This window comes from Microtus ochrogaster, chromosome 26 (assembly GCF_000317375.1).
Source record: "Microtus ochrogaster isolate Prairie Vole_2 chromosome 26, MicOch1.0, whole genome shotgun sequence".
Lineage (NCBI taxonomy): Eukaryota > Metazoa > Chordata > Mammalia > Rodentia > Cricetidae > Microtus > Microtus ochrogaster.
Genome location: NC_022025.1, coordinates 4,244,314 through 4,257,919, shown reverse-complemented (window position 1 = coordinate 4,257,919; position 13,606 = coordinate 4,244,314).

Here is a 13,606-nt window from a genome sequence, read left to right as displayed (position 1 = left end):
CTCCCCCTCCCCCTCTCTCCCTCTCCCTCTCCCTCTCTGTCTCTCTCTCACAGTATCTGTCTGTCTTTCTCTCTCTTACACACAAACACATATACAGTTACTACATATACTTCGAATAATTAATTTTGTAAGTAATTCATCGCAAAGCTCTAATAACTATATGTGCTGTGAACATCAGTGCATTTATTTTCATAAAATAAACACTATTGGACTTAGATGGACAAATATATTCAGATACAATAGTGGGTGACTGCAATATCACATTTGCATTGGTAAATATGTGTGGCGATATAGTGATACTTTGTTTATGTTTTACAAAAAAAAAAAAAAGCTTGCCTGAAGATCAGAGTGCAGAGCTAAGCCACTAGAGGCCAGGCAGTGGTGACACACACCTTTAAACCCAGGACTCAGGGAGACAGACGCAGATGGATCTCTGTTAGTTCAAAGCTACGCTGACTACATTAGATTGATCCAGTCTCAAAGAGAAACAGAGCCAGGTGGTGATGTCCCATACCTTTAATCCCAGCACCAGGGAGGTGGAGACGGAGTGATATGGCTGGGCAGAGAGTCTATAAGGTGGGCCTCAGATGCAGTCTGAGGACAGGGTCGCCCTTTAGGTCTGAGCATTAGTAGAGGTAAGAATACTCTAAGGACTAGATGCTCTCTGTCTCTGATCCCTCAACTTTCACCCCCTAATACCTGACTCCAAAATTTTATTTATTAACATCAACTAGACTTCATGCTACAATTATGTCATCAAATTAAACAAACAATTTGAGAGCTAACCTGAACACTAGCTTAGATGACTTTAACATCTAGAGAATATTCCAAACAATAGTGATGAAATACACATTCTTTTCAGCAACCAAGGACTTTTCTCTAATAGAGACCATATTTTATCCATAAAGAAAATATTAAATATAAAAATCAGAATAATCATTACATTTTACGGTATTTGTCAAGACCATAAAGAAAATTCTGTAGCCTCGTGTCTGACATCTGGAATTCCCTCATGATCTAGGTTACAAAGGGCTTGGACAGTCCCACCTCTCCAGTGTTGCTGTCCACAGCTCGTCGCCTATTCTCAGGCTGGCTCCAGTCTACTCTGGCTGCTGTCCTTGGTGGGTGGTCGACAGTCTTAGCATCTCCAGTACCCCTGGTCCCCTTCTTTGTCTCCCTTCAATTCTCCAGTCTGCCAAATGGTACCAAGCTTCAGTTTCTTCCCATGACCCCTTCGACCCTGCGGCTTTCATCCTTTTCTACATCAGTACCATGTGAGTGACTCTTTCATACTGTCAAGTTCAGCTTTGGCCTCTTTGGAACACAGCTTCTGTGTGCTGTGGAAATGAGTCCCAAGGAAACATGAGCCTATTCTCTCTGTGAAGTACCTTAATGGTGTTGATCTCTTATCACCATTAGCTGATTTTGGTGGGGGGTTGAGACAGGGTTACTCAGTGTAACAGCACTGGCTGTCTTAGAACTTGCTTTGTAGACCAGGCTGGCCTTGAACTCACAGAGATCCACCTGCCTCTGCCTCCTGAATGCTGGGATTAAAGGCATGTGCCACCACTGTCTGGAACACATGCATATTTCAAATAGACATATATAAATAAGATAACCAGTCCCTTATAGAAAGAATCATATATTCCTTCACAAAATTTCAAAGTGTGGAATTAGTTTTGAACGATGTAGTTGATCTGTGCAGAAGCCAATTTCTGTAGGATACTCCAGGTTGGCCTCCAGTGCAGAACCTAGAGAGACAAATCCCTTTCCAGCCTTCCTTCCAACAGAGCAGCCATATAATTAGATATGACTCATGTTAGAGCTACATGTTAGGGCAGTCTGGGGAAAGTTTTAGTCACCTCATTAGAGAATTCTATAAGACTCAGAAATTAAAAGATACTCTAGCAACACACTTGACCTGAGAAAATCTCAAAATTACTCTGTTTAGAAAATAATTCAGGCAAGTGAGAATACTGTATGATTTAGGCTTTCTAAAAATGAGGGCTCGGCCCATCAGAACTGCAGGTGCGCCTGGGATGTGTGAACGGACTGAGTGTAAATGACCATAAATGAACTTTCAGTGACGAGGAACTAGGTGCTGTTCTTTTTTTTTTTTTAAAGATTTATTTATTATATATACAATGTTCAGCCTCCATGTATGCTTGCAGGCCAGAAGAGGGCACCAGACTTCATTACAGATGGTTGTGAGCCACCATGTGGTTGCTGGGAATTGAACTCAGGACCTCTGGAAGAGCAGTCAGTGCTCTTAACCTCTGAGCCATCTCTCCAGCCCTAGGTGCTGTTCTATAATGTTCTATATGTTTCAGAGGAACAAAATGGTCTTCTGTTGATTTGTCTGGTAGTTACTTTAATATGTACATTCTACTTGTGAGCCATGTGGCTTAGTTTCAGATCAGCATATGGATGCTTGTCTCTCACTCAGCAATGACCAGTAGACCTTGGGACAGCCCAGATACTGCTGGGACTGTGTGGCCTGCAGGCTCTCTTCTCTCTCATAATGTTGGTGATTCTCTTGGTGGTTTTTAGATTCACTTTATCAGTAATGTAGGGACAGATGTAATCATTCCCAAAAACTCATTTATTTCCTCAAATATTTTCCCCTAAAATTCTTTGGGAAATGATGTTTCTCAGGTTTCTTTTCTGGAAATACCAGCTATCACCCCAGACCCTGGGAAGTTTCTGGCTCAGTGCAGGCAGGAGCAGAGGCAACAAAAGTTAATGGGCACCTATAATGAAGCAACACATTCTGGGAAAAAACATTAAGAACAATGTGGTGTGGTGGAAAAAGAGTGTCCTACTAAAGTTTGCCCTTTATAGAGAGACTTGGACGTGCCCTACCCTCATCTGGGGCAAGGGAACAGTTAGAAAATACAAGCTAACTGTATGCTAACTGTAAATGTGCCTTGTTAAGTTTTGAAAGGTACTGTTGTGCTTGAGAAGGTATGCCCATGTTTATCACCTTTTAGCTTTGTAAGGACAAGGATGTGCCTGGCTCAATGTTTAGCTAAGCTAGCAAAATTTGAGCACTGTTTTTGGTTTAAAATTGTTTTAATTTAAAAATTTGGGAGAAAACACATTTGTTTTGTCCGAGGTTAACCCCGGAGTGTGGGACAAGCATGTATAAATAAAGACGGCTCAAGCTATTCAGGGCCACCATTTGTGTGAAACTTATTTGGTGATCAGACTTTTCTTTGAGCCCACTTCCCGTCCTCCTCTCTGGACCTGAACTTGGCTGGGACAGGACCCTCACATCTACTAACGGTCATTAATGCGTATAGTTAAGATACATTTATTTGGGGGACAGACAGCTAAAATTAGAGGACATTTGAGGGGTAGTGGAAACCTAATAAAGTAGAAGCTTCCTGAAATATATACATATATGAAGGAGATCCAATTGAAATCACCAAACAACGAGGGAAACAGAGTCCCAACTGGCATCTCTTGTCACCAAATGAAACTTCCAGTACTGGGATTGGGTTATATCTAATTGAGTTGGTAGCCAAGCGGTCACGTGGGAATCCCCAAACAACCCAGGCTATTGCCAAGACTATAGGTTACTCTTCACAAACTGATCCATTGCTGAAGACAACACCTATACAACTCACTGAAAATGGAGAAATTGAGCTGGTACCTACATAGAGTCTTAACCCCTAAATTTTAGCAATTTTTGGCACAGGAAGGTACTTTGCATGCTACCAAAAGAGAACAGCAAACACCAAGCCAGTTACAAACTCTTAGATCCACAGTGGTGTCCTGCCTGCCAGCTACACCACTGTAATGATGGCACAAAGCTTGCAGGAGTAACCAGCCAATATCTAATTTGACTTAAGGCCCACTGTTAGATGAAACCATGCCCAATACTGTTTGGGTTATCCAGAACCTCAAACTAGATAGCGCAGGGACCTAAAGTAAAACCAAATAGCACTCACTGTTCTAAAACAAAAACAGTGTAGTAATTAAAAGGCTCCTAATGACATTCTGCTATACTCATAGATCAGCTTCATCCTGCAATCAGTGGGGAACAAATACAGAGACCACAGCCAGACACCGCAAAGAGAGAAACCTGGGAATACTAGGCCCTAAACAGGGCATCTCTATCAAATCTCTCTGCCCAGGCTCAGGGAACCCTGTAGAAGAGGAGACTGAAAAAGCAAAAGAACCAGAGAGAATGGAGGACACTAAGGATACAAGGACCTCTAGACCAACACAATTAAAGTTTATATGAATTCATGGAGATTAAGGCAGTATGCACAGGGTTTCATGGGTCTTTACCATTTCCTTTGTGCATGTGTTCTGGCTTCAAATTTAGAGTTTTTCTGGGATTTCTGAGTGCAAATAAGTGGGTCCCTGATTCTTGGGCTCTTTATCTTTGGTTTATTTTGTCTAACTTTGATGTAATGGTTTTTGCTTTATCATATAACATAATCCTTTAGGAGCCTGCTTGTTTTCTAATAAGAGACAGAAAGGGAGTGGATCTGGATGGGAGGTGATGTGAGGAGGAACTGGAAATAGTGGGGGAGGGAACCATATCAAGATATATATGAGAGAAATTTATTGTTAATACAAGGAAAATATATATTCATTTTATGACATGTGAATCACACCACAACTTTTAAAAATGAGAAAAGAAACAGATTGTTTGAATGTTTTCCAACCATCTTTTTTTGGTTGGACAAGATTCCTGGAGTTGTTACAGTCTATGCAGAACTACAGTGGGAGTCACTTGTAACAGTGCATCACTGAACCACAAGAGCAATTGGTCATCTCCACGCTCATCTTATGTTAGAAAGAAAAATTCTGTTTGTTTCACCTGTCATAAAGAAATTTTTAATAGAAGACAACTTTTGAATAATTAGTAATATAATGATTTCATATTGTATAATTTATTTATATTTCATACTGTACCAATATTCTACAATATTATAATGTAGTTTATTGTCATGAAGACATCACTATAACCCATCAAGAAAATTTTTCTAATTATTGATTAATATTATTAATAAAGAAAAATGTACTTACAATCATTCATGAGACAAATAAGGAAGAAAATGGGTCAAAGTAAGAAGGACATTGTATTCTAAATATCCAAGCATTTGAATAAGGACTGAATGAGTCGAACAAGTTATAAACAAATGGAGATGAAATATATTGAAAGACTTATTGGAAAGAACAGATAGCTTCCCCCCTTTAGTACTCATTGCTCAGCAAACCATATAGAGAAATATGCCTTTATGAAAAGGCGTAAGATTGCAAAATTCAAGCTGCATTCCAACATTTATTCAGAAAAATTAGGTACCGAGGAAGGTCTTTCACAGGTAAATAGCCCAGGGAATGCATATCATTAGTTTCTGGCCCAGGACACTGGTAGTGATGCTGATCAACATTGCTGAGGACAGAGTATTCAAACAGCAGGCTTTCTACTAACCAAGATGGAGTTTAGTCTCTCGGGTCCTAGATTAACTCGTGATCTTTTTCTAAGCTGTGACTTCTTTTTTCCATGTTATTTTGTTACTATGGTGTGAGTTTTACTCCCACTTTTTTAAAATTTATTTTTAAATTCATTAGATTTTTAAGAAATACCAATCCAAGTTCTCACTCCCTGCCCTCCTCCCATTCCCTCCACACATCCTCCCACCCTACCCCCATCCAATCCTCAGAGAGGGTAAGGCACATTGCTTTGTGGAAGGTCTAAGGCCCACCCTACTATATCTAGGCTGAGTAAGGTATACATCCAAAGAGTATAGGATCCCAAAAAGCCAGTACATGCAGTAGGGATAAATCCTGGTGCCACTGCCAGTGACCCCTCAGTCTCCCCCAGCCATTCAAGTGTCAACTACATTCAGAGGGACTAGTTTGGTCCTATGCTTATTTCTTCCTAGTCCGGCTGGAGTTGGTGAGCTCCCATTAGCTCAGGTAAACTGTTTCAATGGGTGTCCCCATCATGGTCTTGACCTCTTTGCTCACATTCTCATTCCTCCCACTCTTCACCTGGACTTTGGGAGCTCAGTCCAGTGCTCCAACGCAGGTCTCTGCCTCTGTTTTCATCAGTTGCTGGATGAAGGTTATATGGTGATATTTAAATATTCATCAGTCTGACAGGGCAAGTCAAGATCTGTCTCCCTCTCTTCTGTTGCTTGGGGTCTTAACTGGGGCCATCCTATGGATTCCTGGGAAATTCACTAAAGCCAGATTCCTGCTAACCTTATAATGGCTCCCTCAATCAAGATATCTCTTTTCTTGCTCTCATCTCTGTCCTTCCTCTATCTCTACTATCCCACTCCCTCAAGTTCTCTTCACCCCTCCCCTTCTCCCCTTCTCTTCCCCTTCTATCCTCCCTTACTCCCCTACTCCCATGCTCCGAATTTTGTCAGGCAATCTTGTCTGTTTCTGATTTCCAGGTGGATTTATATGTTTCTCTTGGGGTGCATCTTATTACTTAGCTTCTTTAGGATCATGAACTATACGCTCAATGTCCTTTGTTTATAGCTAGTATCCACTTATGAGTGAGTACATAGCATATTCATCTTTTTGGGCCTGGGTTACCTCACTGATGATAGTGTTTTCTATTTTTTATTTTTTTGTTTTTCGAGACAGGGTTTCTCTGTGGCTTTGGAGCCTGTCCTGGAACTAGCTCTGTAGACCAGGCTGGTCTCGAACTCACAGAGATCCGCCTGCCTCTGCCTCTTGAGTGCTGGGATTAAAGGCGTGCGCCACCACCACCCTGTACTGGAGAGATGGCGCAGCGGTTAAGAGCATTGCCTGCTCTTCCAAAGGTCCTGAGTTCAATTCCCAGCAACCACATGGTGGCTCACAACCATCTGTAATGAGGTCTGGTGCCCTCTTCTGGCCTTCAGGCATACACACAGAAAGAATATTGTATACATAATAGATAGTGTTTTCTAATTACATCCATTTGCATACAAAATTCAAGATGCCATTGGTTTTTTTTAACCACTGAGTAGTACTCTAATATGTAAATGTGCCACATCTTTTTTATCCATTCTTCAGTTGAGGGGCATCTAGGTTTTTTCCAGGTTCTGCCTATTACAAATAATGCTTTATGAACATAGTTGAACAAATGCTTTTGTTCCACACACCAATGGACACCTGATTTGTGACAAAGAAGTTAAAATTATACAATGGAAAAAAAGAAAGTTTCTTCAACAAATGGTGCTGGCATAACTGGATATCAACATGTAGAAGAATCAAAATAGATCCATAGCTATCGCCAGGCGCAAAACTCAAGTTCAAATGATTAAAGACCTCAATATAAATCCAACGACACTGAACCCTATAGAAGAGAAAATGGTAAGTAGTCTTCAATGCATGGGCAAAGAACCATGCACTAAATATAACCACTTCCTAAATATAACCCCAGTAGCACAGACACTGAGAGCAACAATAAATAAATGGAACCTCCTGAAACTGAGAAGCTTCTATAAAGCAAAGGACACAGTCAATAAGACAAAAAGGAAGCCTACTGAATGGGAATAGATCTTCACCAACCACACATCAGACAAAGGACTAATCTCCAAAATATATAAAGAACTCAAGAAATTAGACATTAAAATTCTAAAAACATAGAATTCTCAACAGAAGAATCTCAAATGACCAAAAGATACTTAAGAAAATGTTCAACATCCTTAGCCATCAGGGAAATACAAATCAAAACAACTCTGAGATACCATCTTACACCTGTCAGAATGGCTAAGATCAAAAACCACTAATGATAGCTTATGCTGGAGAAGATGTGGAGTAAGGGGAGCACATATCCATTGCTGGTGGGAATGCAAGCTTGTACAACCACTTTAGAAATCAATATGGCGGTTTCTCAGAAAATTGGGGATCAGCCTATCTGAGGATCCAGCAATACCACTCTCAGGCATATACCCAAAAGATGCTCAACCTGTGACTTCTTGTACAGTTTCTTTCTGAGATATGCAAAACAGGGATGCATGGGGGAGGAATTCTCTATAGGAGAACTGACTTAATACTGTGATCCAATTGGGTAAGAAAAATGAAGAATGGAATGGGTGTGGCTAGAAGTTATTGTATACTAGAAGTCATAGTACAAGGCATTGTCTGTGAGTTTTATTTATCCTATTTCATTTAATTTCCATGACAGTCTTATGAAATATGTATTATTTACAACTAAATACAAATAAATAAATGGAGACTGAGGGCTGAAATATTTTTTCCATTATCACATAGATAAGTGGCAGAGTTGGAGTTCAAACAAAATCTAAATTGCTATAATTCTTAGCTATGTTTTGTTGGGAAAAATAATAATAGGGGGAAAATCCCAAGATTCTGAAACTTAAAAACTTTTTACCTTCAAATTCTATCAATTATACATTCCCTTTGAATTTGATAATTCTCTCTAAGAGCTCACTCAAGAAGTAAGAATCTTGTTGAAGAGGCGCAAAGTAAGTTCTTTGATGGAAGAGAGTAAACCAAAGAGGAAACATTTCATCCATCCATTAGATGAGAGTCTGAGATAAAGGAGAGGTTGGTAGGAGAACATTTCAGGATGATGGAAAAGTTACAGAGACTAGTATTTTCAGGTGTTCAGTGTATCAGCCTGAGTTTAAAGGTTGTAAATCTGGTTCTTTACAATTATCACAGTCTTTTTTTGTTCTAAATTTATGAGTAACAATAAGTTTGGTACATTAATAAAATCTAAAACTCCAACTGTCTGTAAAGGGACAAATTCTGCAGATGACAGAGTTCTCCTGGAAGGTGACTTGTTCCTTTTTGCTTTTATAGTTTTCCTGAATATTTTACCATCTGATCACAGTCTCCTCTGCTGGAGACAAAAGAGAGAAAAATTGAACTGATGCATTTCCAGAGTCCAGTATGTGTGCGTATGTGTGTGTGTTTAAAGGGCTAAATACTAAAGAACTACCAGGAGTGTGACTTAGGTCACAGATCAGAAAGGCAGAAGTCTAGGATCTAGTTGTCAGTAGAGCTTGTCCTGTCTGAGAATTAGGAGAGAAAATTTGGTCTGTATTTGTCTTTGGCTGATTGGTTGGCAGTCTTTGTTCTGCTTTGTTTTAGGGATGGATCACTCTGACTTCTGCTCTTCTTGTCTCTTTTCACATAGCTGGCCCTCCATTCATACCTACTTCTGTCAAAATTACCATTTATTTATTAGGAGCAGGTACAAGGGAGTGACCATCAAGGAGCAGGCCTGAGCCAGAGACCTCTGAGGGACCAGATGTGAGTCAGGGACCTCCAAGGGAACAGGCCCAAGCCAGAGACTTCTGTGGGATTGGGCCAAAGCCAGGAACCTCCATGGGAACAGGCCCAAGACAGGAACATCTGTGGAAATAGGCCTGAGTCAGTGACTTCAGCCAGAGCAGGCCCAAGGCAGCAACCTCCACAGGAGCTTGAGCCAGTGACCTCCACCAGAGCAGGCCCAAGGCAAAAGGAAAAGATACAAGGGAGCCACCACTAAGGGAGCAGGCTTCAGACAGAGACTTTGGCAGGATGGGCGTGAATCAGTGGCATCCGGAGGAGCAGGCACAAGCAAGCAACCTCTGTGGTAGCAGGCCCAAAAAGATCCTCAGGGATTGCAGAGTGACCCCTGGGAGTGCTAAGCTACCTTCAGTAACACCAAGTAACCTCTAGGGTGACTGGAAACATGGCCCTGCCTGCACCACAAGGAGCAACCATTTGAGCCTTGGATCCACTGGCACCTAGAAGATTGATCACCAGAGACATGGCCCCAACTACATCAATCAGAGGAGAAGATGAATAGACAAGGTAAGAACACACTCAACACCACAAAGAGCAACATGACACCAATAAAAACTGGTGGCTCTACAACAGCAAGACTTGAACAACCACACTGAGCCTCATAGAAGATAAAGTGGAAAGTACACTTGAATGCATTGGAACAGGAGACCACTTCCTAAATAGTAGCTAGACACAGAAAGAAACAATAAATGGGGCCTCCTGAAACCGAGAACCCTCTGTAAAGCAAAGGACATGGTCAGCAAGGTAAAATGGCAGCCTACAGAATGGGAAAAGACCTTCACCAACCCCACATCAGACAGAGGCTGATCTCCAAAATATATAAAGAACTCAAGAAATTGGTTATCAAAAGAACAAATAATCTAATAAAAATGGGGTACAGACATAAACAGAAAATTTTCAAGAAAAGAATCTAAAATGGCTGAAAGACACTTAAGGAAATGCTCAACATCCTTAGTCATCAGAGAAATACAAATCAAAACAACTCTGAGATTCAATTTTACACCTGAAAGAATGGCCAAAATTAAAAACACTGATGACAACTTATGCTGGAGAGAATGTGGGGTAAAGGGAACACTCCTCCATTGTGGTTGGGAGTGCAAACCGGTACAGTTCCTTTGGATATCAGTATGGTGATTTCTCAGAAAATTAGGAAACAACATACCTCAAGACCCAGCAATACCACTTTTGGGTATATACCCAAAGGTGCTCAACTGTTTTCATAGCACCATTGTTTGTCATAGCCAGAACCTGGAAACAACCTAAATGCCCCTTGACTGAAGAATGGATAAGGAAAATGTGGTACACTTACACAATGGAGTACTATACAACAGAAAAAAATAATGACATCTTGAAATTTGTGGGCAAATGAAAGGATCTAGAAAACATCATACTGAGAGAGGTAACCCAGAACCAGAAAGACAATTATCATATGTACTCACTCATAACTGGCTTTTAGACATAAAGCAAAGAAAACCCAGCCTACAATTCACGATCCTAGAGAACCTAGACAACAAAGAGGACCCTAAGAGAGACATACATGAATCTAATCTACAAGGGAAGTAGAAAAATACAGGATTTCCTGAGTAAATTAGGAGCATGGGGACCATGGAAGAGGGTTGAAGCAGAGGGGAGAGGAAGGATGGGGAGCATAGAAAACTATATAGCTCAATTAAAAACAATAAAAAAGATCAGTGATTATGACAGATTGGCAGAAGATGGCAGAAAGTGAGGGCATGTCTCATCTTAGAGACATCCCAAGGTAGGGGAAAGCCTAGGACATTAAAGAGGGTAGAATGCTGGACTCACAGTCTTGTTCAGCTTCCTGTTTGAGGAGTGAAGTCACCAAGACTTGACTAAGGAAGGGACTTGTATAGATTCACATCCCAAATTGGGAGTGTCCACACTAGAACCATGTCTCCCAATCGTCACTGAACCAGGGAAGAGCAAGGCAAGCCCTTGGCAGCCAACTCCCTGGAAAAGGTCAGTTGGCCTGGCCTAGCCCACTCTTGAGGCTGTGCACTCAGAAGACCCAACCATCTTCGCGTCTCTACAGGACCCTTGCCAGCTACCTGACCTTCTGCATCACAGATTCCATATCTATCAAGTGGGGATAATAACAATGTTAAATGCTCAGTCCAACACCGAGTTCAAGCTTAATGCTCACTAATCAGATATTAAAGATGACACTTTTAATATTGAAAAAAAGAACACTATGCCCACATTCGTGAGAGGTGGGATGGGTGACTTTTGATCATTTGGTGGGTTATGGATGTTTGTCATTGTTTAGGGGGTTTGCAAGTTGTTATTGGTCACAATTAAGGAGGTAACTAAACAAAGAAGGCTAGATTAAGGGAGATTTTTCTTTCTGTCTTTTCTCTTTTTGTCTTTCTTTTCAATTCCTCTATCCTTCTTTCTCTTTTATCTTTAAAAAGGGTGCAAATGGTGATATGGAAATGATAGGTTACTACCTGTCCCTCTTCAGAAGAGATGGCTGCTGCTTCCCTCTCTCTCTCTCTCTCTCTCTCTCTCTCTCTCTCTCTCTCTCTCTCTCTCTCTGTGTGTGTGTGTGTCCTGCTCCCCCTTCCCTTTCCCTTCTATAACTCACTTAATCACCTCTGTACTAAAACTCTCTCGGAAAATCAAATGAGAGGATAAAAGGATTGATGATTGAATCTACGTTTAAACTGAAATGCAACTACTTGTTTCAAGCATTTTGCATTGGTATGGGGTTTTGTATATCGATACAAATTTAAGGTTATTTTACAACATACTGTAAGGTATTGTACCTCTGCAACTCATTTAAAATTGTAATATAAAGTTTGTAATACAAACTGTTTAGGATAACTAAGATAACAATCAAACTTGTACTAAATGTTTAGATGTAGACAGAAATAAGCTTTATTTAGCCTCATGTATTTTAGATAGGTGGTCTTCGAACAGTTCCTGAGATCTGAAGAATATGGCATTTAAAATGTTTTAATAACGTAAGACGTTTTTCATTTTTTTATTGATTTTTATTGAGCTCTACATTTTTCTCTGCTCCCCTCCCTGACTTTTTATGAGAGTGAGACATATCTGCCCCTGGAAGCAACAATCTATTTTTTAAAAAAATGATGGGCATCAAAGAACCTTCATATGGGGCTTGCTTCAAATGTGGCAAAGCTATCCACTGGGCAAGAAACTGCCCTTGTTTCGACTGCTGACAATACCCTGTCACATTGGATAAGCAGGTCACAAAGCATGTCAACTGCCAATATAAGGTAGGCCAGTCCTTCAAAAATCCCTGCTACACAGAAAGGTTTGTCAGATATTCTGGGCCTATAGGCCCAGGATTGATTCTCCAGTGTTGCAGAGGCACCTTAGTGATTGTCCAGGCAGCCAGATGTCTCTGTTGTTTCTGTGGTTTTTGAAGTTGATTGTTCTGCCCTTTCTGTTTACTCATTTTCAGGTCTCTGATTGGGTGAAGACTAAGTAGTTAGAGTTTTACAGTTTTCCTTGTTACCAAATTCAGCAAATACAAATGGACTCAATGTTGTAAATGTAATTCTCATATGATAATTGTTCTTATTATATATAGTTTCACTGTCATATTTTATTGAGCCAAAAAGGGGGAACTATTACAGGATATTTGATCACACTGTGAACACGAGAATGTGTTAATTAAATAAAAGGCTGAGGTCAGGAGGCAGAGGCAGCAGCTAGTTGACAGGAGGTAGTCATAGAGAGTAAAAAGGGAGTCAGGAAGACAGAGAAATGTACAGGAAGGAAGGGAAGGAGAGTTTGATTGTTTCTTTTGGATTGGAAGGATGGGAAAATCTCCAGAGAAGCCGGTTAAGAAGGAAAGCCAACTATCTGCTCCTCAACCTCTTTGAGCTAGCACATTTTCACCCCAGCCTCTGATTACTGAGGAGTTATTGGTAGAATTGTTCAATATAAATTTAGATAAAAGCAATAAGGAGGCTGCTAGGAACTTTAAGTCAGGTAAGTTTTGAACTTGGAGACACAAAGCATAATTGAAGTCAGGGAAGAAATGGTCATGTGATATCAGAGAACATTGTAAACCTCTCTGTTCCTTTCCCTCTTCTTGGCTTTCAAAATACCACAGAAATCCAGACTTGGCAAATACTTTCAGATGGGATATGGAAAGTATCCCCTCTAGGGAAGTGCATCAGGACAAGAGAAGATGTCTGTGTTGGAAGCCCTACAACTCATGGTTCTGGCAGATCATCCATAGAGGAATGGACCCACATATCATCCTTAGAGGAATGGACCCACATATCATCCTTAGAGGAATGGACCCACATATCATCCTTAGAGGAATGGA